Source organism: Anolis carolinensis, chromosome 4 (genome assembly GCF_035594765.1).
Source record: "Anolis carolinensis isolate JA03-04 chromosome 4, rAnoCar3.1.pri, whole genome shotgun sequence".
NCBI lineage: Eukaryota > Metazoa > Chordata > Lepidosauria > Squamata > Dactyloidae > Anolis > Anolis carolinensis.
Genome location: NC_085844.1, coordinates 39,571,641 through 39,588,084, shown reverse-complemented (window position 1 = coordinate 39,588,084; position 16,444 = coordinate 39,571,641). Strand labels below are relative to the sequence as shown.

The 16,444-nt window shown below is 38.3% G+C and overlaps 1 protein-coding gene across 7 annotated transcripts in view; it reads right to left on the bottom strand.

The window, feature by feature from the left end:
* The window catches only part of stau2 (staufen double-stranded RNA binding protein 2), a 200,501-nt gene that overhangs the window by 23,171 nt on the left and 160,886 nt on the right, over positions 1 to 16,444 (bottom strand). The window contains exon 15 of one of the 7 annotated variants that reach the window (XR_010005707.1): positions 1 to 16,444. This exon is cut by the window's left edge and continues 13,684 nt beyond it. The exons of the other annotated variants lie outside the window; for them this stretch is intronic. The gene's annotated coding sequence lies outside the window, so the exon portion shown is untranslated. 7 annotated transcript variants of the gene reach the window in all.

The window sequence follows — 16,444 nt, the reverse complement described above, 5'->3', positions numbered from 1 at the left end:
AACTTTATTTTTGTATCCCGCCTCCATCTCCCTGAAGGGACTCGGGGCGGCTTACACAAGGACTAGCCAAAAACAACAACATAGCATTACATACAACAGTAATTAAAACAGTGATTTAAAACAATATAACAAAGGTATAAACAACATAACAGTTACTTTAAAAGCCTGAGTATCGATTGCTAGATACAGCGAGGGTGACTAGTGCAAGAGCTCCGAAAGATCCATAGGTAAAATCAGGGCAAATAGGGAAAGAACAAGGGAAAGGCTAAATAAATCTTAATCACTGGTCTTAAAGACTCATATTGATTACTATGGCATATTAACTACAATCCCACTTCCTCCATTTCAAAAACAGGGTTTGTTGAATGCGTAGGTTTTCAGAATGCTTTCACAAAATGTCAATCAAGATGTAACATAGTAACCAGACTCCAGAGGTCTGTTGAATCTTCTGGACATGGAATAATCACAGTGTCCCCGGAGAAATTCAACTCTCTGTGTGTGTCCATGTGTATATGGAGGGAGAGAGATGGAAGGGGCAGAATTCAGATTTCTTTTTACTAATGGAGACCACCAGGCTAGCCATGATTTATGTATTTTCTTTGCATTTTATGATACAGAAATATTCAATTCCAATTATAAACTTCATTGTTCTGGCACACGGCCATTGCTGGGGAATGCAAAATGCCACATTCCACATTCAGTCCACCATTCCTGCAAATATGATAGCAGAAACACCATTCCTGAAAAGATGTCAGCAGATGACTGTGCATTTGGAACACCTTTAAAAATCATAATGGTGATGATAAATTAACAGATACCAATGAGTGGATCTGATCTCCAGGATCCAAGAGACTGCCTCTGCAACTATACTACTTTGTAAGGCATTTCCTATCTTTTAAACAAGAACACTATTGTAGTAATAGTTGTATTTCACATTCCAAAGAGCAATATGAAGAGCTAGTGTGTTGAGTGGATTTGAGTTTTGGGTTAGGGCTCTGGAGCCTAGGATCTGTTTAGCTAGTTATACTTTTTCAGCCCCAAAGGAAAGGACAAACTTCCTTTTGCCAATCTTTCTAAGAAAACCTCATGATAGCCTTAGGTTTACTCAAAGTGAAAATGACTTGAATGTATACAACAGAACAATAAAAGTAACATTCATTGTTACTTTTATTGCTCTGTTGTTGTATGTCCTTTTCACTTCGAATGGCTAACATGACCTCTGTCTTGATGGCTGAAATGAATATGGTAGTGTAAAAGTAAATGTATGACTGAGTCATGCAAAAATACGTAAGAGAGTAAAACAGCTGAAATCTGACCATTTCTAGATTGCTCTGAGATGAGCACTATGTCACTATGGATGGCAATCATATGTGTTGGTGTAGTGCTGCCTAGTCATCTTGTCTGAATGTCATCTGATTAGCATCTTCCAAAGCAATTACTTTATCTTCAAGAATGGAAAATGGAATTTCGATGAACAACAATTTAAAAGTTAGCTTAAAGCTAACCTTAAAGAATGTGGTATAAATACAAAGAACTGGAAAGCCCTGGCACTTGAATGCTGTAACCGGAAGTTAGCTGTTACCAACGGTACTGCGAATTTTGAAGAGGCATGAATACACAGTGAAAGGAAGAAATACGCCAAGAGGAAGGTGCCTCTATCTATGTCCTCAGTGTGAAAGACCATGTGTATCCAGAATGGGTCTTCATAGTCATTTATGGACCTACCGTCAGACTCTGTCTCTAGAAGAAAATCATACTCAGCCTTTGCCCATGATGATGTAAGGAGATAGTGATTTTATGAGAATGAGGGGTAAAAACTATATAAAGTGTCATTGTAGATTCTGTAACTCTATTTGGCTTTCCTGTGAGTAGTGGTAAAAGGCCTTACTCAGTTATTACTCAATTGACTTCCAACACACTCCATCATTTTTCTCACCATGTAGAAGCAATGGATCTGAAGAAAAGTTCAAATTCACATGGAGACACTTCACATATATAAAATCTTGATGTTCCAATACAACTGGTTATGTGGAGAGCCTCTATATGAAGAACAGTGTCTTTTTTCTCAGACTTGTCATTTTTCACATCAGGAAAGGGACAATGAAGGGGGTGGGGTGAGGTTAAGTGCGTATGGACCATTTCCAAGACCATATTAATAATAATAATAATAATAATAATAATAATAACTTTATTTTTATACCCCGCCCCATCTCCCCGAAGGAGAGATTGCCCACTGTTCCACAGACACAGTTGCTCAAATACGATCTGTTGTTGTTGTTGTTGCTGAGTACCAAGATGCTTTATAATAAAGCCAAATTTGTCCACAATTTGATCACAGGGGAGAGACCTGGCTTAGCATATATGAACAGGACTGGGGTGGGTTTGGATGTGTTCGATGGTTGTGTGTCACTTGGAGATTTAAAAGATCAGAAGAGATATATACATTTTCAAAAATAAGAATAATCGAACAAAATGTAGCAAAATTTGTCTAAGCTTTGCCAAACATCTTTGATCTCAGGTGTTCTTTGGTTGACAAGCAGACCTCCTACCCCCAAAAGTAAAGCAACAGTGTTTTAAACAAAGCCCATCTCTCTTTGGGCCAATTCATTATGTCCCATTAGAAGTGTCAATGATTAAGAAGAAACCTGACTGTGTGAATAGGGGAGAAGAAGGCTGAAAAGCAACATGGACTGTAGCAGAGAAATGTTGGAAAGGGCACATTTGTTCCTGGTCACTGAATTTGTAACCTAGGTCTGCTGCTCCTGCTGCTAAGCTCTAACAAGTATGCATTTAACCCACGACATCCAGTAATTCTAACTTTTGGTTCTTGGTAGTTAAAAGGTGATTTTAGAAAGGGAAGAATAGAATAAAGAGACTGGTTGGCAGGCATCTTACTCTTTCAATGCAATGCATGAAGACAGCCAAAATTCTAATTTGTTAGAAAGAGTTCATTTGATCCCTGTTTTTTTTTTTAGATTAGACATAGTAGGATCTGATTTTCCCTTTTTCTCCTGTCTTGGGAAACCAGAATATACTAACAGGAAAAGTGGCTGCTGTTATCTTTCCCAGCCCAAATAAGTGTACAAATACTGAACCATAGGCTGGAGAAAAATGTCTCAGATTTCACACTCAAGGTGTAATTCCTCATTCAATGGTCTTTAGAAATTGCTTGCATCTGGTGCATGTTCTATTACTTTCTAATGTTTTTAGATTCTTCATTGCAGCAAACATCCAAACCTTAGTTAGATAGTCTGGTCCTTTTATTACATTAGATCAATATTTCTCAAACTGTGCTCCTCCAGGTGTTTCAGACTTCAGCTCCCAGAAATCCCAGCCAGTTTACCAGCTGCTAGGAATTGTGGGAGCTGAAGTCCAAAACGCCCAGAGGAGCAGAATTTGAGAAACTCTGCATTAGATTATCTCATCTGATTGTCTGACTGCATACGCCTCCTTGATAAGTGAGTCATAGGTTTACAGACACTTTGTGATTCCAGGCATTCTTTATTTTTTCCTTTTATTTGAAAATGACAAAATACTGTTATTTTTGTTATTGCTGTTGCTTGCCTTCAAGTAATTTTTTGCATATAGTGACCCAAAGGCTGCCCTATCTTGGGGTTTTCTTCACATGATTTGTTGAGATGGGGTTGCCATGATCTTCCTCTGAGGCTGAGAGAGTGCTAAGGCGGAGAAAGTGTCACTTATTCCAGGTGATCAGTGGGGATATTAGCCCTGATCTAGAGAATCATAGCCCAATGTTCAAAGTGCTACCCCACCTATCAGATTTTTTTAAGCCAATGTATTTACAGTTACAAAGTAGAGTCACAGTGGTTGAATATTTGTATTCCATAAAATTGCTTTCAGAAAAAAATAGACTGACCTTCTAAGGGTTGTCAGCACTACTCAAACAACACCAAAATAATCTGTAATTAAAATTATTCAGTCTTGTAGTTGCCCCGAATTCATCCCATTAATACATATCTACTTGAAATTTCATTATTGCCCACAACCCAAATTCAAATCAACACGGTTTTATTTCTTCTTATTTTCCAAAGAGATTTGCCTGGTGCTGCCTTCCTGGAAGAGCCCTGCTGAGGAAGTCATTTGTTTGAAAGTCTGAATGAGGTGCCTAGCAGTGAGGAAGTAGCCTGATCAATCCTGAAAACCTCATTTCCCAGCGGGATTCTGCCGGGAAGCTGTTTAGTTGGGAAGGGAAGGCAGCAGTTGAGGTTGATCTGAGCAAAATGGAAGAGACAGAGACCTCTCCTTACTCCGCCACTTCCCAGCACAAAGATAAAGGAAAAAGGAGAGCAAATTCTGCTCAGAGGAAGTGTTTTGTCACTGCCTCCAACTGCGACACCGCTGCTTACCAGAACAAAGATATTTAATGTTAGAAAACAAATAGAAGTGGACATGTAAAAAATGGTAATACTTGCCATCCAACAACTTGTTCCCCCATAACCACCCCATGCTTAACAAAGCATAAGATTGGATTTCCCTGGAAATGGAGGCACACAAAGTGAGTTTTGGTGTATCACATTTAACCAAAGAGGTCATAAGTCATCTGTCAGATCAAGCCAGCTACAAGGTGAGGACAATTGGTTTTTTGTCTGTGTAGACAGGCCCTAAGAAGAGGACAGACTAAGAAAACTGAGTGTTTCTCTTCTATAAAAACATTGACTGGTATGAGGAGACCCTAAATATGGTTGATGGGCCATTTTCAATGCTATTTCATATGTGATCCATCCCAAGGAGACACCAACAGTTAGGTAACATTTTCTTCAATATTTTGATTCTAGTAGTTTAGGAACCTTTCCAACTGGCAGTCAACAACATTTATTTGACACTGCTTAACTCTACAACTGTAGGTCTGCTTTTTCTCCACTTACAGTTACAGGTTTTTTTAATGATATGTCCAGAACCCTCCCAAGCAGCTGGCTTTTAGCATAACTAGATCTGTTAACTGCTATTTTATCATTCCTGCTTAACACTCATGACTAAAGCCATTAATTATATGGGGCTTTAAAAAAAACCCATCTCTCAAAATCAGGCTAATTGCTGAGCCAGTAACATTTCAGAATTGTTGCTAGTTGTGATAGTATCACAGATCCAGAGCATCGATCTAAACACCTATCTAGTCTCACCTGCCTGAAAAGTACAATTACTGTACTTGCGAGATATATATATATATATATATATATATATATATATATAATTACCCTGTTTTGCCAAAAATAAGACCTACCCTGAAAATAAGATATATCATGATTTTTCAGCATTACTGACGATGCTCAAAATATAAGCCCTATTACAAAAATAAGCCCTAGATATAGTTCAATTAAAAAGTCAATTTGGAAAAATAAGACTTCCCCTGAAAACAAGCCCTAATGCATCTTTTGGAGCAAAATTTAATATAAAACCCTGTCTTATTTTGGGGGAAACTGAATGAATGAATGAAAATTTAATCTGTTTTTTAAATGGATACATTGCAGGCAACAACAATGAAATATTTTTGAATTAAACTTTTAATTACTGTACAGAGTACATTATTTGACATATTTATCTTCCCTAAAAGGAGGAGGAAGTGGTTGAGAACAGAATTGCATACCTCTGCCTCTTAAAAGTCTAAAATAGCTTTTTGGGAGTCCTAGCAATCTGCTGCTTCCAAATTCAACCCTACCTTTTTTTTTGTTCTCCTTTCCCTTAGAGATCCCTATATAGACATTCTTTTCCCCTCTGCTGCTACCAGCGAGGAAAAAGCAATCTGTATTAAGATCTCTGAGTTCTGTGTGTTTTGTGTGTATGTATGTGCGTGCATATATTCAACCCTCTCTCTGGGACCCAGAAAGATGATTTTGGCTCTAAACACAATCTGAAAATATATTATATTTATAATGTGAACATAGACATATCACAGGAACACAAGAAGCCGTCTTAAGCTTGGCCAGCCTATTTCTCCATGTAGGCCAGAAATGGGCAAAGTATGGTTTCCACATGTTATTGGACTACCATTTCCACATTCCTCACTACTGCCTATGCTAGGTTGGGCTGATGGGAGTTGCAGTTCAACAATATCTACAGAGAGACGCATTGCCGATCTCTGATCTAGGCTAATGTTATCTGCTCTGGCTATCAGGGGCAGATCGTCTGCCACAGGAATTTTTCATGAGCATTGAAAAACTGAGTTCAAGGACTGAACCTATTCTTTGTGCAAAGCATTGCTTTATCACTTAAATATGGGTCCTGTTCTCTCCTAGTCAAATGTCAGTAAATTAAGTCAATTCATGCCCAGGTCAATATCTTCTGAAGAAGTAAGCAATTCTAAAGCCATCACATATAAAGAATAGACATGTATTTTACTGCTACTAATTTTTTTAAAATAGTGAGTATTCTAAGTGTGCTTTATGTACTAGCATGTATGAAAAAGCCTATTAGCTGCTGATGCAGCTCAAATGACAGAGGCTTGAATGTAGCTCTTTGAGCTGAACCTAGCCCCTGTGAGTCTAATGTAATATATATATTCCCACAAGAAATCTGACATGATCGTCCGCATTTGTCTACCACCTGGTCACCATCTTGCTGTATGCTTACAGAATTTGTATGGGGCAGATAGACTCTGTGAAAGGACCCTAAAGTATGTGCTTCTCTTTGTTTCTCAGGTTTTCAGAACAAAAACATCTGGCTTATTTGCTCATTCATGGAGAAATCTGCTTGTAAAATAAATTTCCACTTGAAAATCTATTATAGTCAGTACATTATTGCTGTGACAGTCCAACAGGTGTTTTGAACTTCAGCTGGATCAACAAACTTATTAGGTTAATACAGCTGACTTCTAAATACTTCACAACATTTTCTAGACATGAGTTGGTTGATAAATGCCTCCCCTTGTCTTGCAGGCTTCATACATTGGATGGGTGAATACAGGGGTGGAAGAAAATAATTGTGTGGTTCAAGACAAAAATAAAAGATAGAGAATGGATGGAGCATAAATCACTTTAAAGGAAGAGTAACAGAATGATTTTTTTTGTATCCTGGAGAGCAGAAGTATCAAGTAAGGAGCAATGCCTACATTTGCCCTTTCTTCATTGTTATGTTTTTGGATTGGTAGATGCAAAATCTCTAAAGGATGAGAAAATATACTTTAAAAACCCAAAAGTCTGAAAGTTATCAAGATTCAGATACATACAAAAAAACAAAAAAACAAAAAAAACCCAAAACAAATCCAGTTCAAATGCCCATCACATATGCAGCCCATCTTAATCTTGAAAGAACTTTATAGTATCCCCACTTACACAATGACCCTGAGAAAGGAACTGATTTATAATTTTAGAAGCTTTAGCTGAGGCCTTATAGCTAGGGTCCCCAAATTAGGGCCTATTGGGCAGATGTAGCCCTCTAAGGTCCTTTATCTGACTTTAGACTCTAAACTTTAGACTTGGAGTCGCCCTAACTCTGAACTGACTTGAAGGCACACAACAACAACAATCCTGACTATCTCATCAGCCAAAAGGAGGCCCACATTTACCATTGCAATACTGGTAAGTTTATGCTGGGTAAAATTGTTCTTCCTTTTAAATACTGTATTGTTCTTTCATGGTTTCTTGCACAACAAATAAGGCACGTGCAGTGTGCATAGGAATTTGTTCATGTCTTTTTCAAATTATAGTCTGTTCCCCCAACAGTCTGATGGACCATGAACCATGAAATGTTTGCGGACCTCTGCCTTATAGATCTGCTACTAGTCCAAAGAACTAAAGTTTTAGATGGTCATTATATGTTACTCGGTATAAGAAAACTTCATATGTTCATAAGGAGGTCACTGTTTGACAAATGGAATTATTTAACAAAGGATTTGCTGTAGGACTTGAAATCATGAGTTCCATATTCAAAGTCAAGTCAGTAAGTTCTATAAATAAAGGAAGATAGCACACATCACATCAGAATACTGGCCTAAGAAGAAAACATATGGAGGAAACACTGCTGAGAGCTGTTGTATTTACAGTATAGCTGTAATTCTCAAACAGAAACTGTTTGTGTTCTCCCAGTTCTTTAAGCACCAACATTTAATCCCACCCAGTTTTTATGAAATTCTATTATACACTGCAGCAAACAAAATCCCTCAAACCAAACTAAAACAAACCTCATAGGAATCTGTATGGTTTCGTACTCATTATTCAATTGGGCTACTTGGCTATTCCTCCTCCTCAATGAGTGGGATGGGCAGCACAATAAGTTTTTTTTTCTTTTAGAAAAAAGAAGTTATACCTAAACAGGTCTCAAGAACCACAGAAGTGTATTGATTTATCTATATTATATATCTATATTGTATCTATATTATGAAATCTGAATGATGGTCACAGTACTTAGCTTCTTTCATCCTTCATCCTCAGTTGCATTTTACAGATTGCTCAGGCATTTCCAAGAGATACCAACAGTCAATATTTGCTGTGACAACTCCTCCTTCTTTGCAGTAGTTTGGATGAGTTCACTGTTGACACTGACTGGCTTTTTATAGATTGAGATATAAGCTTTCCCTACACACAGCAGGAATGGTCAGAGACTGAACATTGGACCTTTTACATAGAAAGCCCCATCTGGAATTGGTTTCTGCACTGAGAATGAGTGAATTGTCCTGCTATCCTCTGCTTGGAACTTGGTCTCCAAGATCATAATATAGTAATCCCAATTTCCAAATTACTTCGTAATGATCTTTAACATGGTGTTTGCCTTTTTAACAGCTAGTATAGTCAACCTTTTTTCCTGATCTATCAACCACAACCTCAGCATGGTTCTTTCCTGGCTAGTAACTGTATGTTTTAACTCCCATCTGTGAATGCACATCTAGGAAATCCTATTATAGAATATACTAGCACATTTACCTGGTATTGCCCGGGTGTTGAAGGGGCCGCTGCCCCTCTGCTTTCATCCCTCCTTCCTCATTTGTTCCTCCCCTCCCTTTTCCTCATGTCTACCCTCCCTCCTGTCCCCTCTTCTTTCTCTCTTCTCCAGCTCTGAGCTCTTTGCGGCTCTTTCCTTCCTTCCTCTCTTCCCCTCATACACATACCACAGAGGACCACTCTGAATATATTGACATATCAAAGGGCTACTGGTGGCAAAATGGGTTAAAGACTTGTGCTGGCAGTTCGAATCTGGGGAGAGTGGGTGAGTTCCTTCTGTCAGCTCCCCATGTGGGGACATGAGAGAAGCCTCCCACACATATGGGAAAACATCAAACATCCGAGCATCACCTGGGCAACATCCATGCAGACAGCCAATTATCTCACACCAGAAGCGACTTGCAGTGTCTCAAGTCGCTCATGAAACGGAAAAAAAAATCCCTGGATTATCACATAGCATGAGCCTCTGTGGGACATAGAGACATACTTTGCCTTTTTATGTAGAGAGATAAAGAGTCATCCTAACAGGTATTCCATTGGCATTCTGAATATTGGTGACATAGAATTTGTGAAAGCCAGGTGAATAAATTCTCAGCAGGGCCTGGTCTTCTATGGCTTACACTATTAGTCTCATTTATAGTATATCCACTAAATCAGTGTGAACTTGTAAGTTCAAACGACTCAATGGGTTTACTTTAGCTAGAAGGAACAGCTGAATTTTAGGCATATATGGTTAACATTTTCCGATTTAATAACTGTTTCCATCAATTCAGACAAGACAAATGTTACACTGACATATCTGCAATTTCCTGCCTCTTCTCTGGTTTCCTTTTAAAAAAATCAATGTTATGTTGGTTACTTTCCAGTCCTTTAGTAAGGGTGGTAATTTCAGTGACAAGTTACATACTTTTGATAGAAGATCAATAATTTCACATTTGAGTTCTTTAAGAACTCTCGGGTATATAGCATCCGGTTTCAGTGACTTATTAATTTTTAATTTGTCAGTCCTAGAGTTTTCATCTTTTTACCTCAATCTGTTTTAATTCACTGGATGAAAAAGCAATTCCAATCTTCTTCAAATAAGGAGCAATATGAAGAATTTACTCAGTTCTTCTGCAATCATTCTAAGCAATCATTTCACTCATTGTGTTGACTAATAATGCACCTAACTCACTGATTTTTTCCTGCTTCTTTTGTATTTAAAAGGAGAGGGGAGCCCCAATATTCTTAGTCATATGCTTTTACTGGCCTTTTTTCAGCTGCTTCATCATCAATTTTCTTGTCTTCTCACTTGGGCAAAATAACTATTTTTTACTGCTAGCCTTTTATTTACTTAATTGTAAATGTTAAGCATTCTTTCATCCTGTTTCCCCTTATTTGTCAACTACTTTCAGGCTGTCTCTCTCACGTGGACTTGTCTGAAATGATATAGTCTTGAAAAATGACAATTGTTAATTAAGCTTAATTGTTTTCTTGTTCTCATTCCTATAACAATGATATATACATACAACGAAGAGTTCACAGTGCTGTACAGAACTAATTCTGCAGAATTAAGCAAGAGAAAACTCAGCCATATCGGCAAGTATTCCAAATGGTATATATTCTAAATTTCATCAGAAACCAACTATTCGTAATCACCGTTAACTGAGAAATGTATCTGTATTATCTCACAACAATTATAATTGCATCTCAATGTAACATTAGCAGCCTTTTCACATATTGATAAAATTCAGATCTCTCAATTTCCTTTATCACGAGATACGATCTGCCCAATTATGTCCAACACAAAGAACAAAGTTAACAGAGCAAATTAGTTTTGACATTTAGAAATGTCATGGTATTCAGTATAAAATAATTAGTTGAGAAAGGAAAGTAAAAATAGAAGGAGATGTGAACGTAATCTATCGACCTCAAATCAAGAGTCAAAAATCAAATATGTAAACACTCAAAAAATTCCAGCCCTTGCATGTCCTTAGTTAGAGCCTCATCTTGTTTTGGTTTCTATATTTTAGTAGACAGCTTGCGTTTCTTGACATACTGTCCTTCTCAGTATTAACCTCAAACTGAAGAAGAAAAAGACAGCCACCCCTTGTTCTCAGGATGCCTGTCATTCTCAGTAGAGAAAACTGGGAAGGGCAACACTGCTTCCCTCAAGAGCTTATAACTCAAAATAAATAGCTGTAACTCTAGGTGAAGATTATGAAAATCTTTTCCAGCATTCAGAATGAATTAGACACTAAAATGAAAAGACTAAATTTTCATACTGACACAATGCAGAAGTCATTGTTACCTCTGAAACTTTATTTGATTACAGTGTTCAAATGAAAGTGCTAGTACAATTAGCACTACTCAGACTGAAAGTAAGTGGCTCCAGAGTGACTGTTTATTCAGTTTAATTTTTATTCTACTCCACTTCCCAGAGTTTCTAAATTAGAGCAGAATTTGTGTGGGGCATAACATGGTGTGTTTGATTGTTGTGAATCAGATCTACTCAAATTCGTATTCAAGGTTTGTTTGAGATAATGGAGGCTGAAGAATTTCCAAGTTCTAGTCCACAGTATCTTTTTTTAAGATGAGGAACGAGTTTTTTTTGTATTATCCCAAATACACCCACATTCTAGCTCTGCTCAGGTATTGGCCTGAACACATGGAAACCTAGATGATGATATTGATGTGAGCACAAATGTTAGCCTCACTCTGCAAACATTCCTTGACACCCAGTAGCTTCAGTAAAGGCAAGAGCAGTGACAGGACAGAGGATTAAACTCAAACTACTTACTGAAGAAGTAGTGAAGTGCAGCCCTGGAACCACATATGGTCTCCAGGCTGCTTTTTTTTTTTGTCTCAACCCTCCAAATTCTGTGAACCACAAAAGAAAGAAAGAAAAAAAGAAAGAAAGAAAGAAAGAAAGAAAGAAAGAAGATTGCAAGCAGTGCATTTGAAAAGGGAGGGGGAAAGAGTCTTTTCTTGAAGTCTCCATTAGCGGCAATTTACTTCTAAAAATTTGCCCTATTTATGGCACATATCAAATAATATACTGATATACTGCTTAGTAAAAGGTAAAGGTAAAGGTTTCCCCTGACATTAACTCCAGTCATGTCTGACTCTGGGGGTTGGTGCTCATCTCCATTTCTAAGCCGAAGAGCCGGCGTTGTCCATAGACACTTCCAAGGTCATGTGGCCTGCATGGAGCGCAGTTACCTTCCCGCCATGTGATCTACTCAATGTGATCTACTCACATTGGCATGTTTTCGAACTGCTAGGTTGGCAGAAGCTGGAACAACAGCGGCCGCTCACGCTGCTCCCAGGGTTTGAACCTGGGACCTTTCGGTCTGCAAGTTCAGCAGCTCAGTGCTTTAACACACTTCGCCACTTGGGCTCCATACTGCTTAGATATGGTACTAATTACAGACTTTTCTAACCTAGGGTTTGTCTACATGAGCCAGAAATCCCGTATCCACTTCAAATGCACTGCTTGTAATCTTCATGACTTATACCAGTTTCCTGTGTGTATCATGGGTTTTTTTTGCTTTCAAATAACTTTGTTCCATTTTAGGCAAAGTCAATTTCCTTGAACCTATGCAGTATTCTGTAAACTTGGGGTAGTTTGAATAGCTGGATGAGATCCAACAGAAACCACCCCATCACCATCCTTTCCCTTCAATCATTAACACTGGGCAAGAGGGTGACTCTTGCCCAAGTTGCCATTGCCACCACTTTTAGAGCTCCATCCAAGCACCTGGCCACTGCAAATCACATCTGCGATGTCGGAATTGAGTGCCAGGACAACATTCATGACCATTGTGACATCAGCAGACACAACCAAGGCAGCCAAGAGCTTTGACAGAGCTCCATGACCCACTAGGAGAACGTAGCAGCAGTAGAGATACAGAGGAGGTGACAACCCAGCAGGGCTGTTGTGGTCTAATCCGTCCTGGAAAAGAGTCTAGGATTCAGCAAGTACATGCTGGATCGGAGTTGGTCCAGGCCAAATATAGACTAGGTTAAGCTGCTCAGTGTAGATGAGCCCCTGCTGCCCTTCATGTATATTAGACCACAATTCTTACTATTTTTTCCAGCATGGCCATTGATAGAAACCTTTGCATTGCATTTATAAAAGTCCATGGTCTACCTACTAAGGTCTTTAGTAAAAAGGTTGGGAAATACTTGCCTCAGGTCTTAGAAAGTCAGATAGGGGGAGATAAAACTAGTCAAGGTTGGCTAATGGTTCCAGTATCTAAGGGAAAGTCAGGACAACCAGCATTTAGCACGCAATGCTAAGCAGAATGAACAGCCTATCTCAGTCAGGCGAGGGGTAAAGCACAAACCAATATGGGATGGAAAACATCAACATATCCAAGCTTGCAGCTTCTCAATTGGAATTCTAAATATATATTTTAAAATTATTTTTTAAATTGCTTGACATTTAAAAAGAAATGTCCCACTATAAAAAAAAATCATACTTGGCCTTAGCTGCCTTGGTCAAAAGAATGTGTAGCCTGACAAAGCTGCTTTATTTCTAATTATTTTAATTACTTATCCCCCAGTTTGGATCATGACTACGTCTATGTACACTAAAGGCTTACACACTGTACTACTTCCACATGACTGCTTGTCAAACAGACACCTCAGAAAACAGAAACAGCCCCTTTCCTAATTGGAAATTCAAGGTTGGGTTTCTCTGTCCTCCAACTTTTCTCTGTTTTATTTTTTTTTAAGTTGGAATAAGAGTAATTTTTCTTTCAGTGATGCACCTTTAATCTATTGAAGAAATGCTGACCTCATTTAATTATGGATGAAAACCATAATAAGTCTAATACAGATTAACAATTTTATTATATTTCTGGAGGAAAGGAGATTTACAGATGTGAAAATAACTTTTTAAATGTTGATAGAATACATATTGTTTAAATTGAATGGTGAATGGGTGACTCAAGAGAAAAAATGATCAAAATGTACAAACATAAATGCAATGTAGGAAAGTGATGAAATGAAGAGATATTGTGTGACCGAGACTATGTGACAGATAGTGAAAAAAATCCAAGGAAATAAAGAATGCTTCCATTGGGACATCTGTGTGACTGTTACTAGTGAGTCTCTTGGAAACAGGGTTAAATTCCACAGTTTGTTACAATAAACACACCAACACTTTATATCTTGTTAAAATGCTTCTCAACACAATGCACGTTCCCAAAACAAAACATGCACATCGTTAGAGGTTAGGAACAGTTGCAGTTAAGTAGAAATGACAGTCAAGTTTCCATCCAAAAATAAGGAGAGTTAATGGGGAGTTCTGGCAAACTCTTCTGAGGCATAGCAGAAGAAACCGATGTGACAATGACATGCCCTACAGTTCTGATTCACAGACTCCTCTGTAATGACAGCTTTCCTCTTTGTACATTGTGGCAGGGAGCAACAATAATGAGTAACTCAAAGAAAGTTTGTCTACCCTAATAAATTTAGACAAAAAGGAAGGCACAAATGATTTAAAAACAGCAACACTTGATTTACAAGGAAGCCAACAGAATACAAACTGCTCATTAAGCAACTGATTCTGTGAAGTGCAGGAAGATGTCAGTGCCCAGCCAATCAAGTTTGTAAAGTATACATTGATCCAGTAGCTTGTGATCCTATGGATCTGCTCAGTACTTTGGGCTGTACTATTTTTTAGCATGTAGGGGCAAGATGTAGGAGAAATATGCTCATGTATGTTTCCATATGAGTCATACACTAATGTCTCCTTCTGCATGCACGCGCGTGCGTGCACACACACACACACCCTTTAAAGCATAGCAAATATATGCAAATTGTTTGTACAAAATGGGTACTTAAGAAGACTGAAAATATTACACAAGCGGGTTGTTTATCCTTTCACCCACATGTTACTTCTTTCCTTTGTTTCCTTGATCTTATATTAAATCTACCTGTATTTCCACTTTCTCTTTGTTGACGAAAAGGCCACATGTTTAGTTCCACAGTTCTTGCATTACATCTGCTGGTGGGGAAAAAAAGAGTACCGGAGACGAACCTTCTCCATGGTAAAATAAATTTGTCCTGAAACATGTCCACACTTGTGTAAAGTGCCTTTTTATCAACTTGAAGCTTAGAGGTTATAGAATCAACTACTTCCAGGCTGTCTTGCTCTGCTTAGAGAATAATTGTTGACCTGTTCCCCAGCTTTGCCTGCCAGCACAAAAGGTCTGTCAAAAATAAGAGTGGGTTTCTGTGGCTTTGACAGAATGTAATGACACTGAACTATCAGAGACCGCACAAACAAGCACAAGTTTCTTTTTCCTTAGCTCCCTGCATAGGTTTCTGTAGCTGATATTAAACCTAGTGTTTTTGATGTGATTTTACACATTTTGCCATCACAAACCCCCTTTGGTTGTGTGTCTACAAAATAGAATCACTGCATGCAGGAGGAGTGTAACTACAGTACATTTGTACATCTATACATTTTCACTTGTAAATACAATCTGGTTGACGGCTATAATATGGAGCAATTCATTAATCCAATAATTACATTGATAAACACACATCTTGGTGCCTTGCTGATTCCAAAAATGGCACCAGTTTCCCCCATCAGCACTAGTTTTTGAGATATAGAACATACACCATATACCAGACTTTGTCTGCTTGCCCATAAAAACCATGTTAACCAAATCTAAAACACTAGAACTGATGTGGTCTATCCAATGCAATTACCTGAATCAATGCCCCAAATAATCTCAGGAACAGGCCTAAAAACTAAGACACTAATAATTTTTTTGTTGGGCTGTGTCATAAATAAAAAAGATGCATGCATCTTTTTTTTTCTAAGTCTGAACTGAGACCAATTCATTTTTAAAAAATGCAAATAGGTACATCTAGTTTTCGGCCATCACATGTCCAAGCCTCCTTGTTTTTACTGGAAAGCTATGCACCCAAAGCTGGGGAAGCAGCAGAGGAGAATGCAATGCTTTGTTCTTGCCACATTCCTAGACTTAAAATTGTTGGGACAAATTTATCCGTGATGTAATTCAACTGAAGTCTTGCGCCCTGGAGGAATCAGGCCCCAGAAAGTTCAGGTGGCGATTCCAGGTTTATTCTATCACATGAGAGTGCTTATTCACCCGTTAGGAGTCTCATAACGTTTTCATTCAACACAGACATTTTTGCTGGATTCCCACCTCTCAACGAAGAGAAATTAACATGCAATCATGCATGAAGAGTTTGAGCCAGCTGCTGTGTATTTGAAGTACGCCCCAGGTTAAGATTAAAACAGGGTATCGAGCCAAGTAAATTGACCTAACCAGCAGTTTTCCCTGAGAAGAACACTGAACAGAACGATAATACCTCTCTTAATTTCCTTGCGTCAGCACCAAAGATAACATTTGATAGTAGTTTCACATCATTTACAAGGAAAAAGAAAATCACTTACACACACATAGGAAATTTTATCTACTCACTAAATTGGCAAGAGAAACAATGAGGTAGCTGGAGATTTACAGGAAGGAATTCAAGGCGGGAGCAATGAAGACTTTTTCCTTGTCTCCATCAGCTCCTTTCTC